Genomic DNA, 15,668 nt, shown 5'->3' with positions numbered 1-15,668 from the left:
TTGAGCTCTGCTAAAAAGCTATTCCTGGTTTAAACAATAACTTTTGATGATAAAAGATAAATTACGGTTGGGGTATATTTAAAAAAAAAATAGCTTGTTCAAAAGAACAAGTAGCTTAAATTAATAAAAAGTTACCTTGGTTTGATCTCTGGAAATGTTTGTAAAAACAAGATTTCCTCATAAAAAATGCAGTGAAACTGCATTCTTTGACTTAATCCTCACATTTTCCTAATACAACATGCTGCATTGAGATATGAAATAATAATCCAGCTCCATTTTTTTTTTTTTTGCTGAATTCCCCACATCTTTTTGTTCAAATCTAATGTTCTTTATACAGCAAAAGTGACTGTGCCTCATTTCCAGACTGTAAAAATATTAATGTAGAGGTGTACCTAGAAGTGGTGACCTATATATTATATATTTAAATTCCTATCGAAAATGAGGAAATATATACAAGTGTGAGAAAAGAAAAATTCAGAAAATTAGAATTAAATAGGCTAGATAATTTTGTTTGCATTTAGAGTATTTAATATGAGAAATTAGGATATGTTGTCAAATATGGTTTTATCTTCTTGAATTAGAGAGTTGGTAAAAACAAAATTTCTGGAAGGTAGATCTAAAACTATCTTGTCTTTCTTCTAGTTGTTTCAGTGGGAAAGATTTTTTTATAAGTACCTGCTTAGTTGCTGCTCTTCCTAAAATTATTGGAGGGATGAAAAATGTTTGTACTGCCATCATTATTCTTATTTTCCAAGTTGTTTCCTTTAATTAAGTTCCACTCTGGGCTTTACCTTTTCCTCAGTGGTGTTGACACATTTGTGCATGCACATCAAGAGTATCTTCTGGGTTTTGCTTTGCTGTTTCTAATTAGCAAATTACTGTCCTCAAAACTGCTTTTTTTGAACTTCTCTTCTCATGTTTTATCTTTTTCTATAGTTTCAAGATGCAGGGAAAGCAGAGGGTGATGGTCACACCATTTCCAGCCTGACAGAGGGGAAGGAGCTCTGCTGCAGAGAAGGGAATTGAAAAAAAAATGGGGAGAAATAAAGTTTAAGCAAGTAGAAAAATAGAGAGAGAAGTCAGACAAGATCTGTGCACAGGTGAAATGGGAGATTGAGAGGAGAAAGAAAATGGGCATAGAGAAATAGGTGTTCACTAGAACAAAAGCACTACTCAGTATAGATGGTACTTAGCAATGACTTGTGGTGATTATTCTTGCTCATTAATTTCCTTGTTTTGCTAAACAGTTTGATTGCTTGATAATAGTATCAAGTAGAAAATATCACTGTTGTAGTGTTATGTGATTTCATAATGAAGTTCATGTTTTCAGTTGTACATGTTTACCTGTCATTTGACACTTGCATGGATGGTCTGAGTATCTCTGGAAATCTTGCAGCCTAAGCCTCTAATCTCTCCAACTCTCACATACATACATGTTTTTGAGTGTACACTGATTATAAAGGTGGTGTTTGAAGATTGGAAGGGAGCAAAATTTTGCTTACTGCTATTTTATCATTTCTCTTTATGTAATACTCATTATCATTGGAATGCTGATAAAAGTGGGTCCTCAGTCTGCATGGAATTATGTATGTGTGCCTTTAGTTAAATGAAAGCCTCCAAGGTCCCATTCAGGATAGACTCTTAAGCTTTCTCTTAATATTTTAAGTCTCACATAGAGAAAAAAATTAAAAATTAACACATATGCATATATGTTTAACAGAGCCGGCCCCTAAGTCTTCCCTATCATGCACTGAGAAATGCGTGGGCAGAGCCATAATTGTGGAGAAGCTCATAATATTGGGGCCTAAATTATAAAAATTATTGCATAATTAGACCACACAAGTTAGATTTCAAAATGCTGCGTGTTACTTGGACGGGTATTTAAAAAATAAGTAGCTGTTGAGCATGTATGGTCCTGTTCCCAGTGCCACACACAGTCATTGTAATGCTTTAGCAGTCTGAAGGGCTTTAAATGGATCCAGCATTGGTCTTCAAACAGACCAAACCCACTAACACTTGCCTTAGTTGTATTTCTTTCTTCTTAACATTAGAAGATGCAACTGTAACATCAGACACCTTTTTTATAAGCAATTTCATATCATGAGCTGTGTAAAATAAAAAAAAACTATATTTAGGATAATTTGGAGGGGAAAACAGGCTTTTTGTGTATGATAGAACTCTGACTATACTTTGATATATTGATTTATTTTATATTGTTATTATTAGTACAATAAGCATATCTCACAATGCCTTTCAAAGCACAATCAGCATTTCCATGCACCTGATAGGATAACTTCAGTGAGGACTGGGTTACTAACTAGCAGAATTAAACTAAGGAAATGGAATCTTAATGGTTTATCTAAATTATGAAGTATAGGTGGGACATACAGCTGCTGGTACAAATATTCAGATCCACAGGCCAATACTCTGAAGCTCTTTAGTTTATTCTCAGTTTTAGAAGGTGAGAAATCTGAATTGGGAAAGCAGGGACAAGCCATGAGATGCATCTTTATTAATTTGTTTTTATTATTATTTATTGCTTGGTTAAGGAGAAAATAACCCCAGTAAACTGTCAATAATCTAGTGGAGTCGTGCCTGAAGGACACCATGCTTATGTCCATAATTTCTAATGACTTTTCTGCCCTGGCCAAGGATCCAGCCTTTTCCTAAAGGCAGAAATAGGCACACACATAAAGCACGTCGAAGCTGCACTCCTGCCCCACTCCATCCAGCCTTTGGGTGAACCAAGAGAAGGAGTACAGCCCTTGTGTGCCTCCTCACTGGCTGGGATGCTGTTGGATTAAACTTCCTCCCCACAACCACCAAATTTATTAGTATTTACTCTGGTACAACCTCTAGTAACCAATATGCTTCTAACAACAGTGTGGTAGCAGCCACAGTAACTAGAGTTGTCCAAGCACAACAGCCAGCCAATTTTAGCTATTAAATATTGACTGACTCTGGTAGGATGCATGAGGTAAAACCCAAATAGTACACCCTGCAACCAGACAAATATGTGCAAGATTTTAAGAATTTCCTTCTAGTCACAAATTATCAGCAAATTGCAAAAGATGGCAGAAAAAAACCCCCACCTTCTACAAATTCTAGAAATTTCCCCTATCCAGAGAAAAGCCACAGCTCTGACCTTGCTTGGCTCAGGCAAACTTTTAAGAACAGAAAATAAATGCTCCTTCATCACTGGTGGCCAAAGAAAGAATGTGCTTTGCCCCTGACATAATTTTCATCCCTGCAAAAGGAGTGGCCAGTCATTTCTGTGGATCAGCAGGCTGGAGCTCAGGGAGCCCTCAGCTGTGCTGCCTGAGCAAAAACCCCTGAAAAAACAGGGGACAGCACCAGGGCAATGCCTGTGCTGCAGACACAAAGAACAAAAGATTGCCAAACCCTCCCCTCCTTCAGCCGTGACCTGTTTTCATCCCCCTCTGCACATTTCACCTCTTACATAAGCTTTGGCTCCGCCGGGGAGGAGGCAGAGGCAGCACCTAACAGGCTCGAGGGAGGGAGACACAAATGTTTCAGATGCACCAGTGTTCAGCCAGCTCGTCCTTTGCTCCATATCTACAGCTTGGCAGCTCTTGGCAGAGATCAGTCTGCAGGGACTCATAAAACCTGGGACCACGACACAGTTTTGAGAGGCAAACAGAGCCCTCAGAGCTGAGGGACCATGAGCATCCTCATCAGTGTGCAATAGAAACCTTGCACTGTTCCCTGAAAAAGTGTGGTCCTCAAGGAGATGGGAAGGTGTGTTCTTCTGCATGTTAGGGTTTAGAACTTAAATCTGCCCCTCATTATGTCTGTAATACCTCCTTTCACTAATTTAATTAATCTTTCTTGTCCCTTTCACAACCCAGTTTTTAAAATCTGAATTAAACATATATTTTATCTTAAAGAAATTGGGAAAAAAAGTACAGTGGGGAGTTGATATTTAAATAAGTGGATGCTCATAAGTGAAACCTAACCCAGTGGAGATTTTACTGGCTTTGTTTTATCCTGGTTTCATTTTGCAGTGAAATTCTAACAACAAAGATTTCTCTTTCCAGTGAAAGTTTCTCTTTTAAGAGAAAACAGCATCTTGAGGTTTCCTGTCTTTTTTTTTTTTTTCTTAATTAAACAAAACATGCAGCAAGTTGCAATTAAATTTCAGTTAACAAAGTGCAAAAATACACCCATCCTCCATCTGCCAAAAATAAATAGTTTGAAAATTAATTTCACATCGCTGACAATGACGACTGTGTTTATGACATACTTCTGGTGCCATATTCCACTCTCCTATCGCTGCCAGCTTGCATCCAGTATTTAGAAATAAACCAGAAACACATTGAACTTGCTGAACTAGATGTTGCCACACTGCAGCTCTAATGGGCTTAGTGACCACAACCTACAGGGGCCAGAATGTGTCAACAGCAAAAGGGCCAACCTCAATCACTGTCTGTGCTTTTACAAAGTTGTTACATGTTTAATTCTTTGCAGCTTAGTTCTCCTGCTGTTTTGGCTGCTCCAAACCAAGGCTCATATATTGCAGCCTCCCTCTCTACCTCGTATAATGCCACAAAGGTCCCAGCAGGAGACCTTTCAGTGGAGCAGACAAGCCACAGGCGAGGGCAAACAGGGCATCACAACTTCCTAATAAGATGACTTATTAGATTGGGGGCTTGACACAGCGTTTATTTAACCACTTCTTTTCCCAGGCAGCGGGCGCTCTGTGTGCGCTGGATGCGTTTTGCCCTGTGCGCGCTCTGTGCGCTGTGTGCGCGCTCTGTGCGCGGTGTTGTGCGCGCTCTCTGTGCGCTGTGCTGTGCGCTGTGTGCGCGGTGCTCTGTGTGCGCGTTCTGTGCGCTGTGCTGTGTGTGCTCTGTGCGCACTGTGTGCGCGATGTGTGCGCGGTGCTGTGTGTGCGCTCTGAGCGCTGTGTTGTGCGCGGTGCTCTGTGCGCTGTGCTCTGTGCGCTGTGTTCTGTGTGCGCGCTCTGTGTGCGCTCTTTGCGCACTGTGTGCGCTGTGCTGTGCGCGCTCTGTGCGCTCTACTCTATGTGCGCGGTGCTGTGTGCGCGCTCTGTGCGCGCTCTGTGCGCTGTACTCTGTGCGCGCTCTGTGCGCTGTACTCTGTGCGCGGTCTGTGCGCGGTGCTGTGTGCGCGCTCTGTGCGCGCTCTGTGCGCTGTACTCTGTGCGCGCTCTGTGCGCTGTACTCTGTGTGCGCTGTACTCTGTGCGCGCTCTGTGCGCTGTACTCTGTGCGCGCTCTGTCCGCTGTGCGCGGTGCCTCCGCCGGCGCTGCGCGGGCTCGCTGCGGGCGCTCCGTGCGGGGCGCGGGGCTGGGGCGCTCCGTGCCCGCTCCGCCGCAGAGCTCCGCGCTCGCACGCATCTGCCGCAGGGAGTGGCGGCCGCAGGGTCGCCGCTCGGTCGGGGGCCGGCTCGGGGCCGGCAGAGCGCGGGTTAAGCGCGGCCGTGCCGCGTTTCCTGCCCGCACTTGCCGTGGCCCGAGGCGGTGCCGCCGCCGGAGCCGGGCGAGCCGCGCCGGGCCAGGTGGCGGGCAGGCACGCTGTGTTATTAGGCAGCACCGAGCGCCAAACCTTGATCTTCAAAAAAAAACCAAAAAAAGGGCCCCTAATTAATCCCGCGCACGAGAATAAATGGCACTCCACATCAGCCAGGATGGAAAAGGCACCTTCCAATTTCGTCAAGTGATCCCGGCTATCCACGGCTTCCCGGATCACGTTGGGAGAGTCGCCGTTTGTGGCACTTTAAACGCAAGGCTTCTTTTCTTGTCACTTCAATTCGATTTAAATAACAACAACCACGAGAAGTAACAATGGTGTCAGTGTGCTCTATCTTTAGGAAGTCATAAACGTCTTGACAAAGAGCCCGTGCTGAATCCCGGCCGCCTCCCTGTGCGACTCTGGTGGAAACTCTCCCATCATCTTCATCATCTTCACTCCTGCCCAGCCCGTTGGAAAGTCCTGCTCTGAAGCCATCCTTACCGCTCCCTATAACCCTCTTTTTAATTCAGTGTCCAGGTGGCAGAGTGAAGGATATGTAGTGAGTTTTCTCATATTTCTGAAGTGCCTTGATTCGGACTGGACTTGTTTTATGAAAAGAAAAGGATTCTAAGCAAATAGCTGTCTTTTAACTCATATAGGACTTGTCTAATTTTGATTTATAAACATTCCCAGCAGAGAAGGCATCCTTGTCCAAATAGTCTCAAGGTTCATAAACTTCATCTAATTTTATGATATAATTGTACAGTAGTTTCAAGGACTCTTACTGTCTAGAGGGCTTGAATCCATCTGATTTTATTCATCCCAATGGTATCTGCTTTTATCCCTAACTAAGATTAACAATTCTGGCATTATAGCAATATGGAAAGTTCATCACATTCGTGCAGTGATTCTACCACCAGCTGCAGATCCTTCTGAAGTTTACTGTGTAATGAATTTAAAACATAAATAGCAACAAATGGGATAAATAATTTCTTTGCCAGAATTGGAGCTAAGTTATTCTGTCTTTATAAATAACTTTTTATGCTGGTGGGTTTTTGTGAACCTTTCAATATTTAATTAAATCACACGATTTCTTGATCTTTCTTTTGAACATGTTTTACTTATGTATTTATAATTTTTAAACATTTTTGTAAGTAGCTATAAATCATATAAAAAAAGTGGAAATGGTTTTAGTTTTACAATGCAGATAAGAAGATATTTTCTAACATGTAAGAAACAGACCTCAGAATTGCTTATTCAATATCAAGAGTTATCATTACCAGGCATATTTCACATTATTATAAAAGAAAAATTTGTTATTGGGATGTTGTAAACTAGGTCTGAGCTCTTTCTTTTCTGAAAGGAGTAGAGCAGGACACCTTTGCTGAGGTGAACCTGAATGTTGTCAGACAGTTGCAGATCTCCCAGGTAACATTTCCTGAAGTGGAGTTCTTAAGAATGACTAAAATTTGTTCTCCTCCAAGCAGGGTGTTTACTTTCTGTGTCCAGTGTTCTCCAGATAATGTGCAGTGCTGCACTTACCTTTTGAATCAAGAAACTTCCTTGAGCATTACTTTAACCCGTGGTCTTTATTGATTTGAGATGTAAAAAAAAAAATAATTATATAGCAAAACTTTGGTTATTATAACTAGATCTAAACAAGAAAGACTAACATCAGTTTTGACAACAAACAAAACCAGTTTTTGTTCTATCAGTTATGTTTAAGAGATTCCAGTTTCAAACCAAACACAACTTGTGGTTATTCTGTCAGATATTTATATAGCCACTGGGGCGCCATAGTTATGCACCGCATACATCATTGTATTTTTAAAATGTACTTAATGAACATTTTTTCTTTTCTGGTAACTACTTCATTGCCTTAAATGAATGCATTCCAATAGAATTTGTAACAAATGAGCACTTTGTGTTTGCATTAATGCCAAACACGTTTAACAAATTTTTAACAAGGAACACTGGCAAAAAGCCAAACTCCTAGAGGGACACTGAAGGAATGCTATAAATTTAAACTAGATTTTACCTTTTCACTCTGCTCAACAAGTGTCTTAGGTGTCTTTGGCATCTCAGCATTGAAAATTTTCTATGTAGGTTGGATACAAATTTATGCCTTAATTATTTTTCTTCTCGGCCCTCCTCACGAGAGATTTCCATGTCGATAGAACAGGCTTTAACAGGTTACTGTATTCTTTAGAAAGTGAGAGGTGGGTTTTCTTTCTTTCTTTCCTCAAGAGTTAGGGCAGGAGGAAGCAGCACAACCAGTATTTATTGTTGGGGCTGTAATGGCAGGGAGGCTCAAACAGCACATGTGTGCCATTGTCACATCCTGTGCTCAGGGACCTGTACAGGGACGAGCATCCAGCAGATCTGTCCTGCCCATTTGGATGCTTGTGCTGAGTTGTAAATATCTGGGCTGTGATTGTGTTTGCAACTGCACTTCAGGGGCAGGGGAAAGCAGCCCACAGTGCTCCCTCTGGCCCCAGCTCTGAGCTCACACAGGAGCCACGAACAGATTTTTGGCTGAATCAAACTTCTGGGGGGTTTTTCAGTCGTTAAGTTATGCCCACATGGTACATGTCAGTACAGACCTTGGGAATCACCTACTCTGTAATACATGTTCATATTAAAAGTGTTACAAGTAGCTCCACAAACCACATGCTTGCTCTTTACTTGTAACTTAATATATTAATTTAATTTTTACTGTGTTATTTCAGTTTTAATCAAATGCAGGAACTGAAAAAAAATAATACTTAGCACTCATCCAAGACTCTTAAGGCACATTACAAACATTAAGCCTTGCAAATTCCTGTGAGGAGCCTGATATTATGCCTGCTGTAGCAAAGAGCAAGTTAGGCACAGAAAAATGATATGACTTTTTCCTCAGTCCCACAATGGGCTAGTGGCAGGGGCAGAATTTACAGTGTCAGGGCTTTGTCTTAGTTAATAGAGTCATTCTTTTAATGGTCTTGCACAAAGAAGAAAATTGAGAATGCTTTTTTTTCTCCTTCCTACAATTTGCATTATGTTGTTGCAAGAGGCACAGGCAAATCTCAGGACATCACTTTGAGAAAGACTTTATGAGTTAGAGCCTTATTGCACTCCAGTTACTTGGTAGCAGAAAATGAAATAATTTCCCGTCATTTGCTGGTACTCTCATTGCAGTAATGATGAATGAGTCTGGAGAAGGAAACTGAGGAATTCATCCTGACAGCTTTTTCAAGGATGTCACGTTATAGTACAGAGGCCTTGGTGTAGATTAGGGAGCAGAAATAGCCCTCACAGGTTTTCATTAATGATATCCTTCTCTCCTAACATTTGGTCAGATACCAGTTCCCTGCAATAAAGTGTCTATTCCCTCCCTTTCTTACTCACTAATTACCATATCAGTTGTTGGCCTTTTATGTAGGTACCATGTGTAACAGGTTAGGAGAGGGCAATTTAAGCCTATGTGAATGGGTATCTGTTTTTGTATCTGGGTGCTTGTTGCAAACATTTGGAAAGCATATGGAGCATAATGGACATTAACCCAGATGTCAAAAATAGCCTGCATTTTACTACTGTTATTAAACAGTTTCCCCTTTAACCCCTTTGTGTTTACCCACCCTCTCCAGCTTGTTTCTGCAAATCACTGCTGAGAGGAAAGGATTGGAGGTAAAAAGTACTAATCAGGCAGGTGTCTTTATCCAAAGGAAAAACAATCTGAACAAATATTTGTGGACTACTACACTTTTATACCTTCACATCCTTCTGCTGTTTTCATTGACTGGTATCTAACAGACTGACAGAGGTGCCAGGCTCATATGACATTAATTTCAGCTGGAGCACTGCTGAATTCAGGCTCAATGCATGTTACCAAACTTTATTTCTGTTTTAGAGGTTCAGTGACTTTTACCAAGTACAGCATTGAAGAACCAAATATAAATTTAATTTACTCAACCTCGGTATTTGACAGCAATATCCTTTTATATATTTATTTGACTTACTTGAGAAATACTTTGCATTTCCTACCTGTGGTGAACAAGTTTTTGTTACACTTCCAATACATATATGGTTTCCTGATGAATGGGTGGGTTGATTAAATGGGTGAGGTTTATTTGGGGGCTTTCATTCTGTAGTAAAGCCCCAATGAAAATCTGAGGAGCAGGCTGGAGAGGGAGTGCATTTTGTACTTTGTTGCTGTTCCTGAGATTGGACACTTTATTCTGGGTTCTTATTTCTTCTGAGCATAAAAGTGTTAATTGCAGAGAAACTTCAGCTTGTAAAATAGCAACTACATTGAAGATTGGCTGTGATTACATTTCAGTTTGAAATACCTAAGCTTTATTGTGCTGCAGTTTCTGGAATGTGCTCTCCTCATTAATTTATAGGTGTGCTTCCTCTGCCCGAGTATCTCTTTGAATGATGATTAAGAAATTCTCAGCACACAAAAGAATGGGAGCTATGCACAGTTCACCAAACGTAATGCATGCTCTGCCTTACAGTTTTCATAAAAAGTTTGCAACGATTTTATGTGCCAGAACTAGTAACATGATCTACTTTAGGAACTCCCTGGCTTTCCAGCTCTGCAGAAGTCATTTTTAGACTGTTCAAGGGCCAGATCCAAAACTTGTTAAAATCGGTGGGAACCTTTCCACATTTCAGTGGGCTTTGGATTAGTCCCTAAGTGTTTTAACCAGAAGAATTGCACCAACCTCTCACTGCAAAAGTAGAACTGTTCATCTCTGTTTGTATGATATAAACTACTATGTGTGCTTTCCAGCAAGATGTGAACTTGAAAATAGGGATTTAAAATAATATGATAGTATATTCTGTAAATGGTATTTCATTTTACTCACAGAATAATTTATCTAATAAATACTAGATTCTGAAATTACAAAAGGGAATTTTAGTCAAGTATTTCTATTTGAAAACAACAACTTTTTAACTGTATACAAAACCCCAAGCATTGTATGGAAAATTCTTTTTCATAAAATGGAATATTTTGGAAACTTTTGAGGTTACATAAATGGAAGGGCAGTAATGGAGAATCCCATACATAATGCATTTCAAATTTTCTAGAAACAAAGTCAGTGGATAAATGAACAACTGCCCTCTAAAGGAATAATTTAATTCCTCCCACTCATCTGATAAACAGATAACGTGAATAAGAGCAATTCACTGCTCTCTGCTCAGGAATACTGTGCTGTTTGCTTGCAGCACAGCTAAAGTAACAATGAAAATCATTGAGGCTCACTCTGTAATCAGAGTCTCATCCAAAGTTGGTGGAAGGCAGGAAGATGTTCCCAGTGGCTGAGCTGTGCTGGCATCATCTCCCTCTTGCAGTCCCTGGGTTTCAGCAGTGCCAGCCCAGCCAGGCACAGCACCTGTGATTAGTGGGAGTGTGGCTGAAAACCTCCTAACACATTGCTGTGTGCTCTGACTTCTGCAAATCTGAGCTTCTTGTATCCATAAAACCTTTCTCCACTGTTCTGCAAATTAAAGTCAACTTAAAGTGCTTAAAATATGACAGGAAAAGGGTGCTTCAGTTTTGGAGGGCTGGTAGAGGTATTACACATTCCCACCTGCCACAGAACTGAGTGGAAATAAACGAATGATTCCCTTGGTTCCCACAGAAAAATATTTAATTCATTAATAGCATTTCCCTTTCAAAGTTACTGTGCTTATAGACAAGATCAGAAAACCCACTGTTTACAGAATCACAAGTGCAACAGAATTTGACATCTTAGGAATTTAAAACATTTCCCATTTAGGGGGAATAGTGTCATACAAATCAGCAATAAAACTAATTGCCACCCTATGAATGTAAGTGGGTTCAAATTGAATTTAAATGCCTTACTTGATCCTCAGCCCCTGGAAAAGCATTGTCTCCACTCATATGTATGAGAATCTCAATTAGATGAGAACTAAGATGTTCTGGATGCTTCAGTCATGTTGTTAATTGGAATATTTTTTCCCTTGTTGCAGTTGTCAGAGGAACTAGTGAAAAAGGAAGAAAAAACTGTAGCACTGGAAGGTAACAATGATAATCTATTGCACTGGATCTCCAAACATGACCATGATATGCTGGAGAAGATCACAGATGCAGAAAATGAATGCTAAGGTTGATATCTAATGAAATGCTGCATTAATTAGCATTTTCTCCATTATTTCTTGTAGTCTATTGTGAAATTAGATACTTTGGAAAATAATGAAGGAGACTCAAGCAGAAATTGTAAGAGCTTCATTTCTGTCTTTAATGGGTCTTGCGAGTTACTCTGTTTTTATAAAGAAACCATCTGTTCAGAATATAGTTGTTTCATGAAATTTAGTTAAACAGGTTATTTAGCTAATTTTGGTAAATTAATATTGATTTTAATAGGTAATTCAGATGCCCTTAGGTGTGGTATCTGCATTTGCTGATTTTACCTAGTCTATTCTAAAGTATCACTTCTATTGCACTAGATTATCAAAGAGGTATTAGTAAAATGCTATATAAGGGTGTTGGCATTAACTTTACCCCCAGTTAGATACAGGCTTTTCCAAAAAATAAAAACAAGCCTTTACCCTCCTCTGTTTTCTTTTATCTACTGATAAAATAATATAAATTAAAAACAAACCAAAACCAAATATTGATACTATAACCGGTATTAAGCTCTGGGCCAGGTTGGAAATGAAATCAATTTTTGGTACTAATAACTGATGACAAAGCTTAGTTTTATGAAAATATGGTGTGTGTCTCTGACAATGCATAGGACATCTAATTTGAACATAAATATATGATTATATACAAGATGTATCTATTCCTGGATGGTAAAAGCTTGAGGTGTAAATAAATATGTATGTGTGTATATATGGACATGTACACAAGGATGTATCAACCTTTTACCATCCAAATGCATACATGTTTTCAACAATAAAAGCTGGGACTCTTAAAGAAACAAACAAAAACAAAACAAAACAAAAAAAAAGATTGCTGTATATGCACTAGGTCTCCTGTAAATGTGGAACTGTTTGTTATTGTTCTCTACATTGAAAAACAGTCTCCAACATGGACCCCAATGAATCTTAGATGTTAAAGAAAATACCAATGAACAAACAGCACTTGAAGGCTGTTTGTGTCAACAAAATGTGTCTAGTAAAATAAATTTAAAGCACATGCAAGGAGAAGTAAAAATGTGAAGTCATTACATTCAGTGAGAGACTCTTAACTGACAGTCAGATCTCTACCACTTCTCAAGGAGAGGTTCCTTCTGACTCCACAAACATTTCCAGTCAGTCTGGCAAACATGTGCAAATGTTTGGCTGTTTTGTTGAGGCATCTTTTTGTCCATGGAAGAAATGCTTCCATGCTGATGGCAGTGGAAATAGAATATCTGCATTTTTAAAGGACAAACAATAAATTTAAGCATGGGTGGCCTTAATCCTTAGTAGTTTTTCTTTGCTGCTGTTAAAAAAAAAAAAAAAAAAGAAAAAGAAAAAGAAAAAAAAAAGAAATTTAATGGATACTCCTAAAGTCTTGCACTGAATTTAGAATTTTTTTTGAACCTGTGGTGCGGTTAACCCTAAACATCCTACATGAGCCATACATAGTAATCCCTTTAAAATAATTGTCTAGAGATGATATTTTATTTATTTGTACCATGATTCTTGGTGCAATCAAAGAGCAATTTATTTGAGCAGGAGTCCTGCTGGATGTTACTCTCTTCAGTAAATAGAATAAAATGTATAGAATTAGCATAGCGTAGATAATCTCAATTTCATTCATGTTTAAAAAGTTTGTCCTTTAACTATCAATGGCATTTTAGATCTTTGTTTTTTGAAACAGCAAAGCTTTTGGGAGTATATTTAGCACATATGACAAATGTTGCACTTGGAAACTCAGACAACAAAACTGGTTTCTCATGACAAATTTGTTGTCGCAGTAGGGGACAATTGTCTGTGTCTCTTACAATCAGGTCTTTACCTTAACTCTGCAACTGAATACTTGAAGTAGGATATAAACTAGGGGGAAATAGGGTCACAGATACAAAGCTGTATAGTTAGATATTTATATGTATGTGCCAATTTTGTCACAGATATTATTTTAGGGGCATTTTTGCTCCGCTCATGTTGGTATGAGTATTGATCTAAACTTTTATCAGGGCCTAAAAGTTAGCCCCTAAAGAGGAAAACTTTGTCTAACATTGAGTTTTTCTTTCTTGCTTTGCTTTGTTGTTTTTTTTCCCCTCCTTCTTTTCATTTCATGTGATATTCTATGATGTTTGGAGAAAATCTTTTCATATCCTAAAATAGAATCTCGGGGTTTACAATAAACACTGTGATGTTGGGAAGTATTTTATTTGAGCAATGTTTGGTAGATTTTTTTTTTCCCTCCCCTCTGAGTGTAATGAAGAAAACCAACTTTTGCTTAACATTTAAGATAATGGTTATTATTTTAATGTGAGATCAGTCTTGTACTGCACAGTCTTTCTTTCATTTAAATGTACAGTATGAATTTTGTATTTAATGAACTTTGTGTATCCAGTATGCACGTACCTGCACATTGACTTTCATTTGAAAGTGGGTTTCAATTTACTTTTTAAACAGTGTTTATGAAAAGACCTCAGATGTGTTGACACAAATTATATCCGCAATGTTTCTTTTGTGTGCGTAGGGTGATGTTTGAGTGTGATGTTCTGCAGCAATGGGTCAGTATCCCCTATTTACCCTAGATCCTCATTTGGTAGTGCTTCTTGTAATAATTTTTTCAAGTGAGTGGCATGTTCTGGATTGTGATATTGATATATGGTTAAGGACATTGATATGAAACTAAGGAATTCCTAGAAATTACCAGTGGGCATGTATTAGACAGTCACTGTAATTTAATGTCTTGTAGAAGTGTAAAGTACCAAGGTATTTAGAGTTCATAACATTGTTATCATGTGTATGGGAAGTATTTAGTGTTGATCAGCTTGTTTATTTTCATCAAATAAACTTTTTCTTTCTGAAATCAGTGTTGTGTCATTAAAAGCAGGTTTAATGACTGTAGAAAAATGTGTGAGAGATGTTTTCCACATGGTAAATCTATCACACTCCTTATTTCTCTAATTGCTACCATTCAAAGTAATTTATCTTCCTGTTGTTACTATCACATAAACTGTTTAAAAAAGCATAAAAAAGAAAATGTCTCATAGGCCCCACTCCCAGAAATACTTACGAGCAACTTTTCTAAAGTGAGGAACCATTTTCTGGATTGGGCTCTTAGAGAGCAATATGCTTTTGAGTGGGTTTCTAAAACATAATATTCTTGTGTGACCCTGTGTAATTGCATAGAAAATTACATTTTGTTTATGTACTTTGCTGACCAAAAGCCATAAGGTGTGAAATTCTCTGCACAGTCAGCTCCTTTTTCAGCTGCCTGGTAAGTGGTTCCCCGTTTCCATTATGTTCACTTTTTTTAGAAAAGGAACTTTTGTTGACCAGGAATTTCTTACCTCATAGAACTCCCTGGACCAGCTCAGGGCACACGCAGCAGGAGAATAAAAGGTAAGTAAAATGCATACTTAGCTTGTTTAAAACCATACAGTCTCTTAGTTTTAAGCTCTGTTTCTTTACCTATAAATTTGTTTTCTTCATAAGAGAGTACTATGTACTAACATAGATATTGAGTTTCACTTTTAACTACAGCTAAATATACATTTATTGTGTATTCTACTTATGCCTGCTTAGCTTTGAGCTGCAATGGTACAAATTAAATAGCAGTAGCTTCTATCTTCTTTCCAGACCTGCACAATTATTTGGAGCAGCTTGTTTTGTGTTCTGTTGGTGTCTGTGTCAGGGGGCTGCCCATCCCACTGGAGACACATTTTTGCTTCTGTTTTCAGTGTTGATCCCTTCCTGCTTTAAAGGCAGCTCCTGCTTCCCCCCTGGTGACAGGGACAGTCTGTGCCAGCGTGTCTTACTGAGGAGCTGGAGGCACCACAGTGAGTTTGGGGACACTGTCAGAGGCCCTTAAAGCCTATTTCTGTAAGATGGTTTTCAGCAAGGATATTTCCTCTGTGAAAAGCAGCTGTGAGGGCCCCAGGGGAAGGGCAGGACTAGCATGTTTGTGTCTGTGGCTGCTGCAGAGGTGGGGAGCTCCTCAGAGGGCAACTCTGGGTGCAGGAACATCTCCACTAATGTTGAAGTTTGAGTTCATGC

At 39.2% G+C, this 15,668-nt stretch overlaps 1 protein-coding gene across 4 annotated transcripts in view; it reads left to right on the top strand.

Moving 5' to 3' along the window:
- Positions 1-14,478, top strand: part of ERC2 (ELKS/RAB6-interacting/CAST family member 2) — a 400,862-nt gene extending 386,384 nt beyond the window's left edge. For all 4 annotated transcript variants that reach the window (XR_013775763.1, XR_013775764.1, XR_013775765.1 and 1 more), the window contains one exon: positions 11,475-14,478. The gene's annotated coding sequence lies outside the window, so the exon portion shown is untranslated. The remainder of the gene's footprint in view (positions 1-11,474) is intronic.
- Positions 14,479-15,668: the final 1,190 nt, after the last annotated feature.

The sequence above is a fragment of the Erithacus rubecula genome (genome assembly GCF_903797595.1).
Source record: "Erithacus rubecula genome assembly, chromosome: 13".
NCBI lineage: Eukaryota > Metazoa > Chordata > Aves > Passeriformes > Muscicapidae > Erithacus > Erithacus rubecula.
This window is presented reverse-complemented; position numbering and strand designations above follow the sequence as displayed.